This window comes from Gossypium hirsutum, chromosome A10 (genome assembly GCF_007990345.1).
Source record: "Gossypium hirsutum isolate 1008001.06 chromosome A10, Gossypium_hirsutum_v2.1, whole genome shotgun sequence".
In the NCBI taxonomy this organism is placed as follows: Eukaryota; Viridiplantae; Streptophyta; class Magnoliopsida; order Malvales; family Malvaceae; genus Gossypium; species Gossypium hirsutum.
Genome location: NC_053433.1, coordinates 92,227,212 through 92,248,336, shown reverse-complemented (window position 1 = coordinate 92,248,336; position 21,125 = coordinate 92,227,212). Strand labels below are relative to the sequence as shown.

At 38.2% G+C, this 21,125-nt stretch overlaps 1 non-coding gene across 1 annotated transcript; it reads left to right on the top strand.

The window, feature by feature from the left end:
* The first annotated feature begins 18,058 nt into the window (after window positions 1–18,058).
* LOC121208995 (small nucleolar RNA R71) lies at window positions 18,059–18,165 on the top strand. The gene has a single exon (XR_005904113.1). It is a non-coding gene; the product is annotated as a small nucleolar RNA R71 (small nucleolar RNA).
* Window positions 18,166–21,125: the final 2,960 nt, after the last annotated feature.

The window sequence follows — 21,125 nt, the reverse complement described above, 5'->3', positions numbered from 1 at the left end:
TTCACTAAATTATATAATAAATCATCCAAAAACATGCTAAGAATGGGATTAAAACATGCTACTTTTATGGTTTATCAAATATCCCCACACTTAAGCGTTTGCTTGTCCTCAAGCAAAATCCTCAACTCACAATTAAAATTAAACTTTCTCAATTCATAAGTCTCATCAATAATGTTTTTTCATAGTTCAAAAATAATCATACATTGATAATTAAACTAAAAGAGCATTTACAGATCCAAACAATCCAAGTCAAAAATTTTAAAGCATGAAAACATAGGTATTTCCCCTTATCTAAGTAATTACCTTTAATTCAAAATCAACAAGAATCGATATCCTCACTAGAGATTCACTCAAATTACTCAAAGTGTTTAAGGTTCAAAAATTAAGCAGTCAAAAGTCAAATATGAAAAGTCATTACCATAGGCTTGCATGAAAGTCAAATCTCCACCACTATAAAATGAGATGATACACAAATCAAAAGTTCTTTAAAAGGTTGTAATAGGGCTTAGCTAAGGGCGTGGGTAAAGGCTAAAAAAGAGGGTTAGAATCGAGATTGAATTGATAAATTGCCAAACTAGAAAAATAAACTAATACTGAATAATTACATCAATTGAAAACTTATCAAGAATAACACGAGTTTCTTCTCAAAATGTGAAATTAATTGTTTAAGCTCAAATAACATAGAACTAGTAATAATCAAAATAAATATATTTTTTCCCTTTTTTTAGAACAATGGATAATAAGAAATAATTTACCAACTAAACAACAGAACATAGTTAGGCAACTAACCAAACCAAATCTCAAAAGAAAAATAAAGGGAGTCAATACAATAGGAAAAATTCTCAATGAATCAAAAAGAATGAGTTATGGGTTAGTATTAAGGGTAGATCAAAAAACTGCGTTTTAGGCTCAAAGGGTTTCACTAAGGGTTAATTATGGTGGTAGGCTTTATGTGATAAGTTGGTTAAATCCTAGGTGCCTTTAGCATCTCAGTAAATCAAATCAAAGGTGTGGTCTTGACATGTATAATCGAAACAAATTCTATAATAACCAATTAGTATTAACACACTCATAACCAATAATAAAGTGAGCAAGAAAATTGTATGCTCTAAAGGCTCAAAATCTCACAAAAATTATGGTTTTTGATGTCAATCTTGCGAATCTCAAACTTCAAGGTAATACTTCAATTTAAAGAAACAACCTAACAAATTTTAATTCTGAAAATAGACTTATCATACTTGATTCTCTCATGTCTTAAAGTTTAAACAATCAATGCACAATTACCTATGAATTTAATCTAAAACACATTAACAAAAATTATAAATCAATAAAAATTAATTCTAATAGTAGTATGAGAAAATTACTTGAACACAAGGCATAATTCAGGGATTTTTAAATAATAACCTCCCCACACTTAATATGTACATTGTCCTTAATGTACAAACATAGATAATCACAGTAGAAACAGAATATCATAAGAGAGGGAAAGAATTGAAACTGCCCTGAATATTGGATGAAATCCCTACAATAATGAAAAGCGAAATTGTAGATAAATGTAGATGTAGTGCATGATTCTGAGCAACTAATAAGAAAAGAAACACAATGTTGAAGAAGATTAAAGGGTTTCAAACTCGATTAGAAACAACCATGGTAAATAAAATATAGTTCAAAATATAAAAGCAAAAAAATTCTAGGAAAATACAAATAAACAGAAAAATAAAAAGAAAAATAAAAACTAAAAAGAAAAAAGAAAAAAGAAAAGAAAAATAAATGGACTCAATGGTTCTCATCATCAAACGTATCAGCATCGTGAGTCATCGGCACTGGAGGAGAAATATGGAAATGCTGATAAATCTACTGCAATGTCGCGTCAATACTATCAAACTTCTAAATGCAGTACTGACAGAAGCTAGCAAACTCCTCGGGGGATACTCCTCGGAAGTTAGTAGCAGAAGGAACAAGTCAGTGACTCGAAGGTGGAGGCTGTGGTGGGTCCTTGTGAGAGGGAGGAACATCATCAGCGAAGTCCTCGGGTTCATTCTGAGCATCAGAATGAAAAACAGTTGTAGTGAGGGGGGTCCACTCCACGACGCCGCTCGACCATCCTCATATGTATCATGCTCGCCCTAAAGGGACATCTGGCCTACTAGTGTTAGTGTAGAAGACTACACTGGTGTGTCGAGTAGGCCGAAGTGTCGAGCGAGGTGAGTCACGGAATGGCCTAAGCAGATGGGGCCCTTCCTATGGCGGTCAGTCTGATGGCAGAAGGCTAGAGCGATGAAGTATGCCAAATCAAATATATGCCCGTGCGCGCCATGCTCTATAGGAAATAAGCGTCATGAGTGTTAACGACTCCGGTGCTCTCTCTGACCTGTCAAAGTGTGAGCTAAAAGTGCGTGAATGTATCGTAAGGCCAGAGAGAGAGGTTACCTTCAAGCTACTCGCATCATATGGTGTTTGGCTCGCTGTAAGATCGGTCCAACAATGTGATGGCGAGTGATGGATGTGCCTATGAAGTCTAAGGAAGTCTTCGGCGCTCATAAAGTCCTCCGTATAGAGTCCCATAACCGCACCAAACTGATGGTACCTGGCTCGTCATGAACCGTCATGACCTGCTATACCAAAAACGTTGCACAAAACTCAAAGGTAAGCTCATATAGGTGGGTTTGATAATGGAAAAGAATCTATCCCACGGAGATATGGGGATAATGGCACGCACGTCATCAGCGAGTCAAACTTGCTCCAACGCAGCCCAATTAATGCAGTGGCCTAGGCCGAGTGAACGTACTCGAAGGAGCTAATATAAATCCTCCTGGGCGCCTACCGAAAATCAGAGACAAGGGTGGCAGGCCTCAGTTGAAGCGCCTGAAGTGGAGGTTGCGCCGGGGCCCTTTCCTTTTTTTGAAGTGGGAACGACGGTCTTGGACTTGCCATGAGTGTTCGTCATGGTGTATCTACAATAAATCAATCAAATAGATTTAATGGACGAATAAACGTAATAGATGCAACCTACTTGAAAACAAAAGTCTAAGTGAAGCGCAACATTTGGACTAATGGACTGTGATCATTAGAAAATTAAGAAGCAGAATGCTAAAACCAAACAAGAACAGAGTAAGACTGAATCTAAGACTGAGCAATAATAAAAATGAATAATAAAAAATGGTATGAAATAGAATAAAATTAAAGGCAACTAAAAAAACTACATGCATAATATTGTTTAATGAGGAATAAAATATAAGAAACTCAAATCAAATTGCAAATAATCAAAATTTCTAAAACTCAATAAGAACATAAAATCAGTGGAAAAATAAGTAAAGTAATAAAAATAAGATAATATGAAATAAAGGAATAAATAAAGAAATAATAATAATAATAATAATAATAATAATAATAGAGTAAATAGAAGTAACCGATGGTGGTAGGGTGGTGAATGGAGTTAGAGGCGCGACGGCGATGGGGAATGGTTGCCGAACGGTGGGGGTTGTACCTTTGGGGGTTTTAGTCGAGTGAGAGAGGGAAGGGGGTTCGGGTTGCCTGTGTGTCAGTCGAAGAGACAAGGGAGGGTTAAGATGTGAGGGAAAAGGGACGACGGTGGCTGATTGGGGAGAGAAAAAAAATGAGAAAGAAATGAGAGAGGGGGTGCTTGGATGGTGGGGGCAGTTTGTGGGGTTTGTTAATGGCAAGAGAGGAGAGGGAAAGGGAGAGGGGAAGAGGCTGAAAATGGGGTTTGGTTGGGTTGATAGTGGATCAATGAGGAGAAGGTCCATTGAGGGTGGGGCGACGATAACGGCGTGGGAGTGGCTGGCGGCCAGACGGTGGAGGAGTGGGGGTGTTGTGGCGGCTAGGGTTGGGAAGTTTGAGAAGAAGACAAAAAATAAAAATTGAAAAGGAATTAGGGATTTAAAAGGGTGACACGGTCATGTGAGGCCGGTGTTGGGACACACGGCTGTGTCACACGCCCGTGTTGTCTCCAATGAAAGCCCAGTCTTTACACGGCCTAGGACACGCCCGTGTGTCTAGGCCGTGTGAACCGCATGCCCATGTGCAATCTCCTTCGCTTCTTCCATGCCCGTGTGCCTTGCTCGTGTAACTCTCTGACTTTTTTTAAAATTGAAAATTTTAACTCCAAGTTCCACACAGCCTAAGAAATACCCGTGTGTCTAGGCCGTATGGTCCACACGATCGTGTCACACGCCCGTGTAAACTATTTTAGGCCATGTCTCTGTCAATATTTGAAAAAATTAAGTCCCAGGCTCCACATGGCCAAGGACACGCCCATTTGTCCAGGCTTTGTATGTTACACGATCGTGTCGTATGGCTATGTAACTTACTGTCGATTTTCTTCAAATTTTAAAACTAAGTCATAGGATCCACACCGCCAAGGATACGCCCGTATGTCCAGGCCGTATGGGTTTTAGAAACTCATATTTTTTTAAATTTTAATAAAAAATATTATGATATAAAATTAAGAAATTAGTAGTGTTAGCACTCGAGTTGCCCCCTGAGAAGCGCATATTTAAAGTCTAAGTTTGATTAACCTCGTATTCGTACGGTCACAGTGGTTCGTAGAGTCGAGACTCCTCTTTCTCGCTATCAATTCTTTTATTCAAATAAGGTTTGAGTCGAGTAATATTTACCTTGAAAGTGCCAAATTTAGAATGCTTTACCTCGACTATACCGTATAGGAAGATATTGAGTACTATAAAAGGAGTTGCTCCATTCGCATTAAGCTCTGAAGTGGCAATTCAAGGGTCTGTTTTATGCAATAGCACCTGGTCCCTAACCTTAAATTGGTGTGTTCCATCCACATGCTCGTCAAAATGTTGTTTTGTTTTTGCATCGTGTATTCTTGGTTTCTCCTTGCCATGTGTCAGTCATTCATCTAGTTCATCGATCTGTACCCTTTGTTCTTCATGAATTGTTCTATTTTTGTCGCATGAGCTGGAACGTGGCTCTGTCACATTTTTCTGAGAGATTTCCTGTAACACCCCGTACCCGAGACCGTTGCCGGAGTCGGACACGAGGGGTTTGCAGACTTAAATCACTTGCTTTCACAGTCCATTTTAAAAATTTCCAGGCAGTTGGCTAACTGCATCACTGTCACCTTAAAAATCATATCTTGAGTTCCAAAACTCAAAAATCAGTTTCGTAATTTTTCCCTGAAACTAGACTCATATTTACATATACAGATTGTTTTCTAGAATTTTTGGTGGGGCCAATTAGTACATTTTATTAGTTAAAGTCTGCCCTGTTACAGGGTTCGACTACTCTGACCTTCATGCAATACGACTTGGATAACTCCTTGTACAGGGCTTCAATACTTATGCCGTTTGTTTCTAATGAAACTAGACTCAAAAAGAAATCTATAAATATATGGTATGACTTCTAATTGTCTCTAGTTAATTTATAGGGAATTTCCAAAATCAGATCAGGGGATCCAGAAACTGTTCTGGCCCTGTCTCACGAAAACTTTAACATCTCATAATATACTACTCATATGAATGTTTCGTTACTTTTCTATGAAAATAGATTCATCAAGGTTCGATTACATAATTTATTCACTATTTAATTCCATTCCTACTATTTTTAGTGATTTTTCAAATCCACATCACTGCTGCTGCCAGCATCTATTTTTAAGGTAAACTTTACCTATTTCATGATCCTCCATGGATCAACTAGAGTTTGTCATACATATACCAAAAGTGATCATGAATAACCATTCCCATGGCTAACCGTTACCAACAATTCCATACCTCCCGACGGACAACATACAAAATGATTATAATGCTATGATCAAAGTATATTTAAGCCATTTTCGCATGGCTATCCAAATTTACACAAAACCGAAGGGTACATGACCAACAACAAAAGGGTAGTCCTATACATGCCATTTCAAAGTTCGACCAAAAGTATACCAAAAGGAGCTTTGATAGTGTGGGCAACTTCGACTTCAAAAAAAATCCCGAGTCCGATAGTTGAAGAACCAAAATCTATAAAACAGAGAATTAAATAAACAGAGTAAGCATTAAATGCTTAGTAAGTTTTGAGCAAAGAATTTAAGCACAACTGAAGTATAGCATTCATATAACTAAACGAATAATTCCATATATAAATATTCTCAAATCATTCCTACTTCACATTCCAACCCCTATATTCATACAGAAGGGATCATCTTAGCCAAATACCGGAAGCTCATTACTCGGCTGAGCGAATATTATTCGAAGGGAATCAACTATTCCAATGCACATACGAAACATACCTCATTGTTGGGATTTTACAAGCGTATTAACTGAAATTTTTCCAGCAAGATCGCTCATTCTCGAATCACGTACCTTCGGAATTTAACCGGATATAGCTACTCGTTCAAATGCCTTCGGGACATAGCCCGGTTATAGTAACTCGCACAAATGCCTTCGGGACTTAACCCGGATTTAGTAACTCGCACCAATGCCTTCGGGCTTAGCCTAGAATTAGTAACTCGCACAAATGCCTTCGGATCTTAGTCCGGATATAGTCACTTAGCACAAAGCCTTCGGGACTTAGCCCGGACATCATTCGAATAACCATGCACATTTATCAATAAATCATGACACATCCGTATTTCATTTTCATTACCAAAGCTCAAACACAAGACACTTATCACACTTGCAATTTCGGCTCAATAGCCACATACAAAGAGCATGATTTTGATTTGCTTAAAACATGATCTAATCAAATCATAATCTAAGTTCCATTACTCGAAAACTTACCTCGGATGTGGTCGAATAACTTTTTCCTTTCCCTTATCCAACTGTGGTCCTCTAAGCTCTTGAGCTAATTCAAACAAATTTAACTTATTAAAGTCTCATTATGCTAGCTTATGGCCGAATATGACAAGGAGTTTAATAGGTCATATGGCCACCCTTTAGCTCAAATACACAATGGTCATGCGCATTTTTAATCACATTAAGCAATTTAACACAATTCATTTGAACATCAAAAGAGGACCTCAAGGTACTTAGCCCATATATACATTAGGCATTAGAGTCACATATATATGGAATCATGAGTCAAACTCAACATTTTAGCCCACACTCTCTTTTAGGCGATTTTCTAAGCTAAGATAAAAGCATCAATATGCTTGTCTCTAACCGAACACATACAACACAAATCTATTTCATGTGGCTGAATATACACATCTATGCTAAGGCCGATTGCAACACTTAATACATTCTACAAGTATGGTCACTTGTATTGACTAAACACCATTTTGTTTCAAGTTCACAACTTGGCTAATACACATATATACACTATTAAAGCATCCTCTCCCTTTCCATTAATTCAACACATGCATTACTCATTAATATACAAAATTATATTCGGCCTTGGCACACAACTTGCTAGCCGATTCTTCTCCATCTAGCAACTAATGCACATATGTGCTCATTTGTTAAGCTCTACTTCATCTAACAACAACCATATTTCCCTTCTACTTCCTACCATGGCTGAATGCATCACAACACCATACCATTTCAATTTTGTTCATGGTTAAACAAAGAACTCAATATCTCACTCAAAAATGCTAAAAAGAAGATTCAAGAGTCATCAATCCACCATCACATGCATCATTACAAAGCTTCACTTTTAGCATGCAAATGACATCAACACAAATCCACCTTAGCCGAATATCATCTCCATGACATAGTAAAGATTTGAACCATGGGCTAGTTAGAACTCAAACTAACAACTAAAAACATGCATGAATCTCATGGACAACATCAAACATACCTTAGTTTAGCAAACCACCATAGCCGATTTTCTCAAGCTCTTCCCCCTTCTTCTCTTTCTTCTATTCGGCCAAGAACAACCAAAGAATGAAGCCTTTTTTTTCTTTTTTTTTCTTCTAGTTTCGGCAAAATGGGGGAGCAAGGATGAAACAACTTTGGTTTCTCCTCCCACTCCCCACATATTTTATTGTTCTTAACACAACATGTTGTCATAAACTTTTTTATAATATGTTTTACCCATCACAATTTGTCTATCCACCTTGTCATGGCCGGCCACTACTATTTAAGGGGGGAAATTGACGTGCAAGTCCTCCCTTTTGATTACATGCACTATTAGATCCTTATAGATTAGCCTATCACATTTCAAAAGTGTCACACAAGTCCTATGTACTACATTCACATGCAATTAACTAAATCGAAGCTTAAAATTTTCGCACATTCATATTCACATATTTTAGACAATAAATATCACATTCAAATAATTTGGTGACTCGGTTTAGCGGTCCCGAAACCGCTTTCCGACTAGGGTCACTTTAGGGCTGTCACAACTCTCCCCCACTTAAGAAATTTTCGTCCCCAAAAATCTTAACGGTAAATAGGTTTGGGTATCGCTCTTTCATAGAGTTCTCGGGTTCCCAAGTAGCTTCTTCTATCCCGTGTTTGAGCCATAACACTTTTACTAAAGGAACCTTTTTGTTTCATAACTCTTTCACTTCACAAGCTAGGATACGAATCGGCTTTTCTTCATAACTCATGTCGGATTGAATTTCAACCTCTGATGGATCAATTACGTGTGACGGATCAGATCTATAACGTCGAAGCATTGAAACATGAAAGACGTCGTGAATCTTTTCAAGTTCAGGGGGCAAAATCAATCTATACGCAACTGGACCAACTCGTTCGAATACTTCATATGGCCCTATGAACCTCGAACTCAGTTTGCCCTTATGGCCAAATCTGAGTATCTTTTTCCAAGGTGAGACCTTAAGAAACACTTTGTCTCCCACCTGATACTCAATATCTCTTCATTTTAAATCCGCTTACGACTTCTGACGATCTGATGCTGCCTTCAGACTTTCACGAATTATTTTTACTTTCTGTTCAGCATCTTTAATCAAATCCGCTCCGAAAATTTTACTTTCACCGAGCTCGGTCCAAAACAATGGTGTACGGCATTTACGCCTGTACAAGGCCTTGTAAGGTGCCATCTTAATACTTGATTGAAAACTATTGTTGTAAGCGAATTCAATCAAAGGAAAAATACTGCTCCCACGAACCACTGAACTCGAGGATGCAACATCTCAACATATCCTCAAGTATCTGAATTATCCGCTCGGATTGACCATCAGTTTGTGGATGAAAAGCGGTGCTAAAATGCGGCTTGGGACCCAAAGCTTCTTGCAATTTCTTCCAAAATCGCGAGGTGAATCTCGGATCTCTATCCGACACAATAGAAATCGGTACCCCGTGTAATCTCACAATCTGAAAAACATACAATTCAGCTAGTTTATCCAATGAAAAATCCGTACGTACGGGGATAAAGTGAGCCGACTTAGTCAGTCTATCAACAACGACCCAAATCGCATCTTTCTTACTTGCCGACACTGGCAACCCAGATACAAAATCCATCGTAACTCGTTCCCATTTCCATTTAGGTATCATGATCGGCTGAAGCAAACCCGTAGGCACTTGATGTTCCGCCTTCACTAGCTGACATACTAAGCACTTCGAAACAAAATCGGAAATGTCTCGTTTCATACCATGCCACCAAAACTAGCGTCTCAGATCGTTATACATTTTCGTACTCCCCGGGTGAATTGACATTCGGCTACAATGAGCTTCGTTCAGAATCATCGAAATGAGTTCTGAATTTCTTGGAACACACAACCGACTTCTGAACCTCAAACAATCGTCATCATCAATTTGAAATTCGGATTCCATATTCGGAACACATTCAGCTCGTTTTGCAACCAATTCATCGTCGACTTTCTGAGCTTCACGAATTTGATGAATCAATAATGGTTTGGCCTTTAATTCAGCTACTAACACATTGTCGGGTAGAACAGACAAGTGTACATTCATCGCTCATAAAGAAAATAGTGATTTTCGGCTTAAGGCGTCCGCAACCACATTAGCCTTTCCCGGGTGATAATCAATGACAAGCTCATAATCTTTCAACAACTCAAGCCAACGCCTTTGTCGCAGATTCAAGTCTCTTTGAGTCATCAAATATTTGAGACTTTTGTGATCCGAAAATACATGGCACTTCTCACCAAATAAGTAATGTCACCATATTTTCAAGGCGAATACGATGGCAGCTAATTCGAGATCATGGGTCGGATAATTTTTCTCATGTGGCTTTAATTGTCTCGACGCATAGGCCACAACTCGACCTTCTTGCATCAATACGCAACCTAACCCCAAGTAGGGAGGCGTCACTATAGATGACAAACTCTTTGCCTGATTCGGGCTGCACTAAAATTGGAGCTTCAGTTAAATAAGTTTTCAGTTGATCAAAAATTTTCTGACATTTTTCCGTCCATTCGAACTTAACATCTTTTTGAAGTAGCTTCATCATGGGTGTCGCTATCATCGAGAAACCTTTTACAAACCGTCGGTAGTAACTGGCGAGTCCCAAAAAGCTCCAAACCTCAGTAATATTTCTTGGAGGCTTTCAGTTAAGTATGGTTGAAATTTTGCTCGGGTCAACTCGAATACCCGATGCGGATACCACATGGCCCAAGAAGCTAACCTCTCTTAACCAGAACTCACACTTACTGAACTTAGCATATAACTGCTTATCTCGTAAAATTTGCAACACTAATCTCAGGTGCTCAGCATGTTCGGTTTCATTTCTCGAATAGACCAAAATATCATCGATAAACACAACTACAAATCGATCCAAATACGGTCTAAAGATTCGATTCATCAAATCCATAAATACCGCAGGGGCATTAGTGAGCCCAAACGGCATCACTAAGAATTCGTAGTGACCGTATCTCGTTCTAAAAGCAGTTTTGGGTATATCCGAATCTCGAATTCGCAACTGGCAATAACCCTATCTCAAATCTATCTTTGAAAACACTGAGGCTCCCTTTAGTTGATCAAACAAATCGTCAATACGTGGCATCGGATATTTATTCTTTATTGTCACCTTATTCAGCTGACGATAGTCGATGCACAACCTCATGGTTCCATCCTTCTTTTTCACAAACAATACTGGTGCACCCCAAAGTGAGAAACTTGGTCGAGTGAAACCTCTATCCGTCAATTCTTGCAACTGAGCTTTCAACTCTTTTAACTTGGTTGGTGCCATATGATACGGAGCTATCGAAATAGGCGTAGTCCCAGGTACAAGCTCAATACCAAACTGTACTTCCCGAACAGGTGGTAAACTCGGTAATTCTTCGGGAAAAACATCCGGGTATTCACAAACCACCAGCACAGATTCGGGTTTCTTTTCCAATTCTTTGTTATCAAGTACATACGCAAGGTATACTTCGCACCCCTTTCTTACATATTTCTGAGCTAACATTGATGATATTACAGCTGGCAACCCCTTTAAGTTCGTAGACTCAACTCGGATTATCTCGTTACTTGCGCACCTCAAATCAATAGTCTTGCTTTTGCAATTCACAACCGCATCATGCACGGTCAACCAATCCAAACCAAGAATAACATCAAATTCATCAAACGGCAAAAGCATCAAGTCTGCCGGAAAACAGGAACCTCGAATTACTAGGGGACATTTCTTACACACTTTGTCGACAAGCACGTAACGACCCAAGGGATTTGACACCCGAATTACGAACGCAGTAGACTCAATAGGTAAAGTCTTACTGGATGCTAAGGTTTCACATATATAAGAATGAGTAGAACTAGGGTCAATCAAAACAATCACATTAGTATCAAAGAGAGTAAAAGTACCGGTAATAACAGCTGGCGAGGAAGCATCCTCGCGTGCGCGTATAGCATAAGCCCTAGCAGGAGCACGAGCCTCAGATCTGGTTGCAGCATCTCTAGATCCTCTCTGACCACCACTAGCATTGCCCGTATTTCTAGATGGTCTACCCCGAGCAGTGGTAGCACCTGGTTTCCCACTCTGATTTACATTCTGTTCAGACAATCTCGGGCAATCTTTGATAAAGTGGTCGGCTGACCCGCACTTGTAACAGGAGCGGTCATGGAATCTACAGCTCCTCGAGTGCCATTTACCGCAATACCGACACTCCGTTCTGTCTCAACGATCATTTCCAACACTGGCGACTGAAGTGACTCGTGCATTCACAGGGGGTCGATCACGGTCTCGTCTAGAAAAACCCAATGTGTCTCTAAATCGGCCCAAATCATCTCTAAATTTCTTCGATGACTGTTGAAAGGGCCTCCCCGAAGACCTCTTACGAAACTCCTTTGCTCCCATAACAGCTTTTCTTTTCTCCATACTAAGCTCCTCGGCTTTGCAAGCTCGCTCGACAAGTACCACAAATTCTCAGATTTCCAATATGCCAACATACAGCTTTATATCATCATTCAATCCATCCTCGAAACGTTTACACATTACAGCTTCTGAGGAAATGCATTCTCGTGCGTACTGGCTAAGCCTTACAAACTTTCGTTCATAGTCGGTAACCAACATGGAACCTTGTTTAAGTTCAAGAAATTCCTTCCATTTTTGATCCATAAATCTCTGACTGATATACATTTTCTGAAACTCGGTTTGGAAAAACTCCCAAGTTACTTGCTCTCTAGGCACAACAGAAGTCAACGTATTCCACCAATAGTAGGCAGAATCACGTAGCAAGGAGATAGTACACTTTAGGCACTCATCGGGTGTGCAAGATAGCTCATCGAGTACCCGAATAGTGTTGTCCACCAAAATTCAGATTACTCGGCATCATCACTATCCGTAGCCTTAAATTCAGTAGCCCCGTGTTTTTGAATTCTGTCAACTGGGGGCTTATTTGACCTTATTTGGTCAGTTACCGGAGGTATGGTAGGTACGGGGGTTGTGTTTGTCGGGAATGGAGGTTGTGGAACAGCCGTATTAGTTCGAATGTATTGGTTGAACCAATCATTCATCACGCTATAGAAAGCTTGTCTAGCTTCATCATTCGGATTACTAGCATTAGGTTGAGAGTCCACCGGCGCTGTCCCTTGTACGGGAGCAGGCGCTACACTCTCAAGATCATTAGCTACATCTCGGTCGGGATCGGGATCCATTACTATAAATAAACACGTTTGCAAATGTCAGAAATCACCACACTATCAAATAATCACATAAAATGGCATGTATAGCTAAACCCAACGCATTACGGTAGTCCTAGAATTGACTAAACTGTAGCTCTGATACCAATTTAATTATAACACCCCGTGCCCGAGACCGTTGCCGGAGTCGGACACGAGGGGTTTGCAGACTTAAATCACTTGCTTTCACAGTCCATTTTAAAAATTTCTAGGCAGTTGGCTAACTGCGTCACTGTCACCTTAAAAATCATATCTTGAGTTCCAAAACTCGAAAATCAGTTTCGTAATTTTTTCCTGAAACTAGACTCATATTTCCATCTAAATATTTTTTTCTAGAATTTTTGGTTGGGCCAATTAGTACAGTTTATTAGTTAAAGTCTCCCCTGTTACAGGGTTCGACTACTCTGACCTTCCTCCAATGCGACTCGGATAAATCCTTGTACAGAGATTCAATACTTATTCTGTTTGTTTCTAATGAAACTAGACTCAAAAAGTAATCTATACATATATGGTATGACTTCTAATTGTCTCTCGTTAATTTATAGAGAATTTCCAAAGTCAGATCAGGGGATCCAGAAACCATTCTGGCCCTGTCTCATGAAAACTTTAACATCTCATAATATACTGCTCATATGAACGTTTCGTTACTTTCCTATGAAAATAGATTCATCAAGGTTCGATTACATAATTTATTCACTATTTAATTTCATCCCTACTATTTTTAGTGATTTTTCACATCTACATCACTGCTGCTGCCAGCATCTATTTTTAAGGTAAACTTTACCTATTTCATGATCCTCCATGGATCAACTAGAGTTTGTCATACATATACCAAAAGTGATCATGAATAACTATTCCCATGGCTAACCATTACCAACAATTCCATACCTCCCGACGGACAACATACAAAATGATTATAATGCTATGATCAAAGTATATTTAAGCCATTTTCGCATGGCTATCCAAATTTACACAAAACCGAAGGGTACATGACCAACAACAAAAGGGTAGTCCTATACATGCCATTTCAAAGTTCGACCAAAAGTATACCAAAAGGAGCTTTGACAGTGTGGGCGACTTCGACTTCAAAAAAAATCCCGAGTCCGATAGCTGAAGAACCAAAATCTATAAAACAGAGAATTAAATAAACGGAGTAAGCATTAAATGCCTAGTAAGTTTTGAGCAAAGAATTTAAGCACAACTGAAGTATAGCATTCATATAACTAAACGGATAATTCCATATATACATATTCTCAAATCATTCCTACTTCACATTCCAACTCCTATATTCATACAGAAGGGATCATCTTAGCCAAATACCGGAAGCTCATTACTCGGCTGAGCGAATATTATTCGAAGGGAATCAACTATTCCAATGCACATACGAAGCATACCTCATTGTTGGGATTTTACAAGCGTATTAACTGAAATTTTTACAGCAAGATCGCTCATTCCCGAATCACGTACCTTCGGAATTTAACCGGATATAGCTACTCGTTCAAATGCCTTTGGGACATAGCCCGGTTATAGTAACTCGCACAAATGCCTTCGGGACTTAACCCGGATTTAGTAACTCGCACCAATGCCTTCGGGCTTAGCCCGGAATTAGTAACTCGCACAAATGCCTTCGGATCTTAGTCCGGATATAGTCACTTAGCACAAAGCCTCCGGGACTTAGCCCGGACATCATTCGAATAACCATGCACATTTTTCAATAAATCATGACACATCCGTACTTCATTTTCATTACCAAAGCTCAAACACAAGACACTTATCACACTGGCAATTTCGGCTCAATAGCCACATACAAAGAGCATGATTTTGATTTGCTTAAAACATGATCTAATCAAATCATAATCTAAGTTCCATTACTCAAAAACTTACCTCGGATGTGGTCGAACGATTTCGGCAGCTATTCGGTAACTTTTTCCTTTCCCTTATCCAACTGTGGTCCTCTAAGCTCTTGAGCTAATTCAAACAAATTTAACTTATTAAAGTCTCATTATGCTAGCTTATGGCCGAATATGACAAGGAGTTTAATAGGTCATATGGCCACCCTTTAGCTCAAATACACAATGGTCATGCGCATTTTTAATCACATTAAGCAATTTAACACAATTCATTTGAACATCAAAAGAGGACCTCAAGGTACTTAGCCCATGTATACATTAGGCATTAGAGTCACATATATATGGAATCATAAGTCAAACTCAACATTTTAGCCCACACTCTCTTTTAGCCGATTTTCTAAGCCAAGATAAAAGCATCAATATGCTTGTCTCTAACCGAACACATACAACACAAATCTATTTCATGTGGCCGAATATACACATCTATGCTAAGGCCGATTGCAACACTTAATACATTCTACAAGTATGGTCACTTGTATTGACTAAACACCATTTTGTTTCAAGTTCAAAACTTGGCTAATACACATATATACACTATTAAAGCATCCTCTCCCTTTCCATCAATTCAGCACATGCATTACTCATTAATATACAAAATTATATTCGGCCTTGGCACACAACTTGCTAGCCGATTCTTCTCCATCTAGCAACTAATGCACATATGTGCTCATTTGTTAGACTCTACTTCATCTAACAACAGCCATATTTCCCTTCTACTTCCTACCATGGCCGAATGCATCACAACACCATACCATTTCAATTTTGGTCATGGTTAAACAAAGAACTTAATATCTCACTCAAAAATGCTAAAAAGAAGATTCAAGAGTCATCAATCCACCATCACATGCATCATTACAAAGCTTCACTTTTAGCATGCAAATGACATCAACACAAATCCACCTTAGCCGAATATCATCTCCATGACATAGTAAAGATTTGAACCATGGGCTAGTTAGAACTCAAACTAACAACTAAAAACATGCATGAATCTCATGGACAACATCAAACATACCTTAGTCTAGCAAACCACCATAGCCGATTTTCTCAAGCTCTTCCCCCTTCTTCTCTTTCTTCTATTCGGCCAAGAACAACCAAAGAATGAAGCCTTTTTTTTTCTTTTTTTTTCTTCTAGTTTCGGCAAAATGGGGGAGCAAGGATGAAACAACTTTGGTTTCTCCTCCCACTCCCCACATATTTTATTGTTCTTAACATAACATGTTGTCATAAATTTTTTTATAATATGTTTTACCCATCACAATTTGTCTATCCACCTTGTCATGGCCGGCCACTACTATTTAAGGGGGAAAAATTGACATGCAAGTCCTCCCTTTTGATTACATGCACTATTAGATCCTTATAGATTAGCCTATCACATTTCAAAAGTGTCACACAAGTCCTATGTACTACATTCACATGCAATTAACTAAATCGAAGCTTAAAATTTTTGCACATTCATATTCACATATTTTAGACAATAAATATCACATTCAAATAATTTGGTGACTCGGTTTAGCGGTCCCGAAACCGCTTTCCGACTAGGGTCACTTTAGGGCTGTCACATTTCCTGCAAAGAAGGTTGAGCCACAAGGTTACATACATTAATAGGACTCATATAATCATCTTGATTACTAGATAACTAAGCAGAATCACGAGCTTGGAGTTTAACCGTTTCATCGCCTACACGAAGTATTAATTCTCCTGTGCCAACATCAATAATAGTTCTAGCAGTTGCTAAAAAGGGTTGTCTTAAAATTAAAGGTACGCCACTATCTTCATCCATGTCTAAAACAACAAAATCAACTAGGAATATAAATTTATCATTTTTCACGAGTATGTCTTCTACAATACCCCTAGGAAATCTAATGGTTCTATCTGCTAATTGAATGCTTATCCTAGTTTGTTTGGGTTTCCCAAGACCTAGTTGTTTAAACATTTTATAAGGCATGACATTAATAGAAGCCCCTAAATCAAAGCATTATTAACATTTAAACTACCAATTAAACAAGAAATAGTAAAACTCTCTAGATCATTCAAATTATTGGATAGTTTATTCTGTAAAATAGCTGAGCACACTACATTTAACTCCACATGCAACGAATCATCTAACTTCCACTTGTTTGCTAAAAGCTCATTTAAAAATTTTTCTGCATTGGGCATCTGCGAAAAGGCTTCAATAAACTATAAGTTGATATGCAAATTTTTAAGAAGTTTAAGAAATTTACCAAATTGTTCGTTTGTGTGGTCTTTCTTTTTCGCATTTGGAAATGGCACACGAGGTTTATACTCCTTACCTACCGGTTTTTGTTCACTATGACTCACCTCAACCTTACCTTGACTTACCACACTTTCTTGTCTTAGTTCTGGTTTAGATTCCACTAACCCTTCTTTATCTCGAACAGTAATCACATGAAGCCACTCTCTTGGGTTAGTTTCGGTGTTGCTAGACAAGCTACCTTGTGGTCTTTCTGAAATTAGCTTAGTAAGCTGACCTATTTGATTCTCGAGCCCTTTAATTAACGCTTGTTGATTTTTTAGTGCGGTTTTGGTGTTGTGGAAGCGGGTTTCTGACACCAAAATAAATTTCGTCAACATCTCCTCAAGGTTCGGCTTTTTCTCTTACTGGTATAGTGGTTGTTGAAAGCCTGGAGAAGACTGTGGTCTTTGATTTCCTTGACCACCCCAAGAGAAATTGGGATGGTTCCTCCAACCTACATTATAAGTGTTACTATAGGGATTATTCTGAGGTCTAGAATTAATACCCATATAGTTGACTTGTTCGTTCTCTGTGCTAGGGTCGTAGGCTATGCATTCTGGATTTTTCATTCCTCCTCTATTTGTATCGTACTGCATCACCGGATGTACCTGCGTAGAATGATATAAACCATCAATCTTTTTATTCAAAATTTATACCTGATTTGACAACATGGTGATCGCATCTACGTTAAAAACACCGGCTGCTTTCATCTGCTTCGTCTCTTGACTTGCCACTGATAATTATTCAGTGACATCTCTTCTATAAACTCATAAGTCGCTTCAAGTGTTTTATAATTCAAAGTCCCACCGGCGGCTGCATCGATCAATTGCCTAGTTGAGAGGTTCAAACCATTGTAGAAAGTTTAAACTTGTAGCTATAAAGGTAACCCATGGTGAGGGCACCTTCTCAATAAGTCCTTATACCTCTCCCATGCATCATATAGAGTCTCTAAATCCATTTGCATGAAGAAAGAGATATCATTCCTCCACTTAGCTATCTTAGCTGGCAGAAAATACTTTAATAAGAATTTTTCAATCATTTTCTCCCATGTAGTGATAGAACCTCGTGGTAGGGAGTTCAACCACTATTTAGTCTTATTTCTCAACCAAAAGGGGAACAACCGAAGGCGAATTGCGTTGTCAGAAACACCATTAATCTTAAAAGTGTCTCAGAATTCCAAAAAGTTAGCCAAATGAGTATTTGGATCTTTATCTTGCAAGCCATCGAATTGAACGAATTGTTGAATCATCTTAATGGTGTTCAGTTTCAATTCGAAGTTATTTGCAGCAATAGCAGGCCTCACGATACTCGATTCAGCCCTAGTTAAATTGGGCTTGGCATAATCGTACATAGTATGAAGAGCAGGATTTGGATTTGTAAGATTCGCGACAACCCCATGAGGTAGCTGATTATTCTGATTTTCAGCCATCTCTTCAGTAATATTAATGATATCCTCTTGCTCTTCCACTATACTTTCTCGACTTTGCCTCGCTTCTCTACGGTTTCTATGAGCTGTACTTTCGATCTCACTGTCGAGTACTAAAGGCCTTGATGGGTTTCTTCTAGTCATATATTAAAGGAGCCTGCCAGAAGAAAACAAAAAGAAAAATTAGTAAACAAAAATTAAACTAAAAACAAAAATAAAATGCAATACAATACAATTAAAAAAAATGGCTAAATTAATAAAAATTTAGTGTTCCTAATATCTTAGACCCCAGCAACGGTGCCAAAAACTTGATGATGATTCACTTAACTAACTAAAATCACGAAAAAGGCAAGCGCACCTATCGAATAGCAGTATAGTTATGGTGAGTTGGGAATATCGTATTCACGAGAACTAAAAGTACTAGTAATTACAATCTTTTTATTATCTAGCCGATAAATTGAAGGAATTGTTTTTTTAATCTAAAATTATCTAAACTAATTATTAAGACGCAACAAAGAATTAAGTAAGAAAATATTCGAGTGAACCAACGAGTGAGACAATACCCAGGAAAGAATCCACCTAGACTTCACTTATTATTCTGAATCTGAATTAAACGATTTATTCACTTGCCTTGATCCGTAGAAATCCCTAAACTATATTAATATCTCTTTTGAGAGTGAAAATAACTGACTCTAGGTTGATTAATTGAAATCTCTTTCTAATTAAAACCCTATTGTCACATTAACTCGATTTATGGATTCCCCTATTAGATTTAACTCTAATCCGATAGATTTATGTCATCCTATTTCTAGGATTGCATGCAACTCCACTCAATTATGCCAGATATACTCTTAAATAGGGACTTTTGCTCTACTAAAATAAGCACATCAATCATGAATTAATATCTTGAAAACATTAAAACATGGAATAAGTACACATAATTGAGATTAAGAAATCAAGTATTTATCATGTAATTCATAAATTAAATAACAAGATCCATCATAGGTTTCATCTTCCCTAGGTATCTAGGGAATTTAATTCATACTTTGGAAGGAAAACATCTCAAAAGTAGGAAAACAAAAAAACATAAAGAAAGCCAAAAACTTCTAGAGAAGTTGACAGGAGATCTTTAATCTTGAAGGAGATCCTACTTTTGAGTTGATTCTGACGGCGTTCTTCAAGTAACTTCTTCGTTCTTCTCCTCGTGCTCCCTTAGGTCTTTTTCTAGTGTGTATTTATAAACTTTAGAATGCCCAGAAACCTTAAAAATTGGCTTTTTCTGCTTGTTAGGGAAACAGGGTTTGAAATCGACAAGGCTGGCATATGGGCTTGTGGCCAGCCCGTGTGGTTCAAATGGGCATGTGCTTAGCCTGTGTGGGAATGCCTAGGCCGTGTGGTTCCTGACAATAGCTCGTTTTGTCTTATTTTGGCCCTTTTTTACTCCTTTTGCTCCCCTATGCTCTCCTAAATAGAGAAATATGAAATTAAAGGATTAAGAGCATCAAATTCACTAAATTATATAATAAATCATTCAAAAAACATGCCAAGCATGGTATTAAAACATGTTACTTTTATGGTTTATCATGGGCCGCACGGGCAAAGAATAATCTGCGCGTGTGGGCCACATGGGCTTGTCGGCCAATAATTGTGAAAATTTCCCTAGGGTCGCACAGGTCGCTCCGATCGACTGTGGGCCTACTGTAGGGTCGGTGAGGGGTAATTAAACCCTGATTTGCATGCTATGATATTCTGATTGACTGATATGAGAAGGATACCAAATGTATGCCTGGCTATACTGATGTATGTATATCCGTTATTTGTATAAAGCATGTTGAGCATGTTTAATTTGTCATATTTGTATGTGAATATCTGTATCTGTTATTGGGGTGGGATTTGTATATGAGGAGGAAGTATTATGTTCGACATTAATTGCCTTTATTCTAGCAGCTTGGCTACATATTATCTGTTATGTGTCTTAATGGCACAACATGGAGTGTAGGGATGGGTGGGTGTTTTTAACCCCACATGGTGTGATTGGATGGATGGAGTTTGTATGTAGAGAATGGGAGTAGGATTCTGCATATCTAAATCTATATCTGACTATGCATATAGTTCTTTATGATGGCATGCTTAGTTCTGTTGTGTTACACACTGAGTTTTCTTAAACTCACATCTGTGTCTATTTTGTCAGGTAATCTACGAACTTAGGCGGATTGGTGTGGCAGAGACTCTACGATGACCACTTGACCGTAAATTGATAAAACTTAGTAATTTATGGTTTTATTTATGTTTTGGTATTTATTTTGAGCGTTTGTAATATTTGGGACTCTCTGGACTTTTGGTTTTAAACTATTGACTTTGAGCTGTTTGATAGTTTGATTACATTGGTAAAGTGTTTTATGAAAATGACAGTTTTACGCAAACAAAGGTTTTTTTGAAAATGCGAACTAAGTTTCTAAAATATAATTGTTTTTGAAAGCTTTTGCTGTAAAAACCCGTTTAAAGGTAAATTAATTAATTGAATA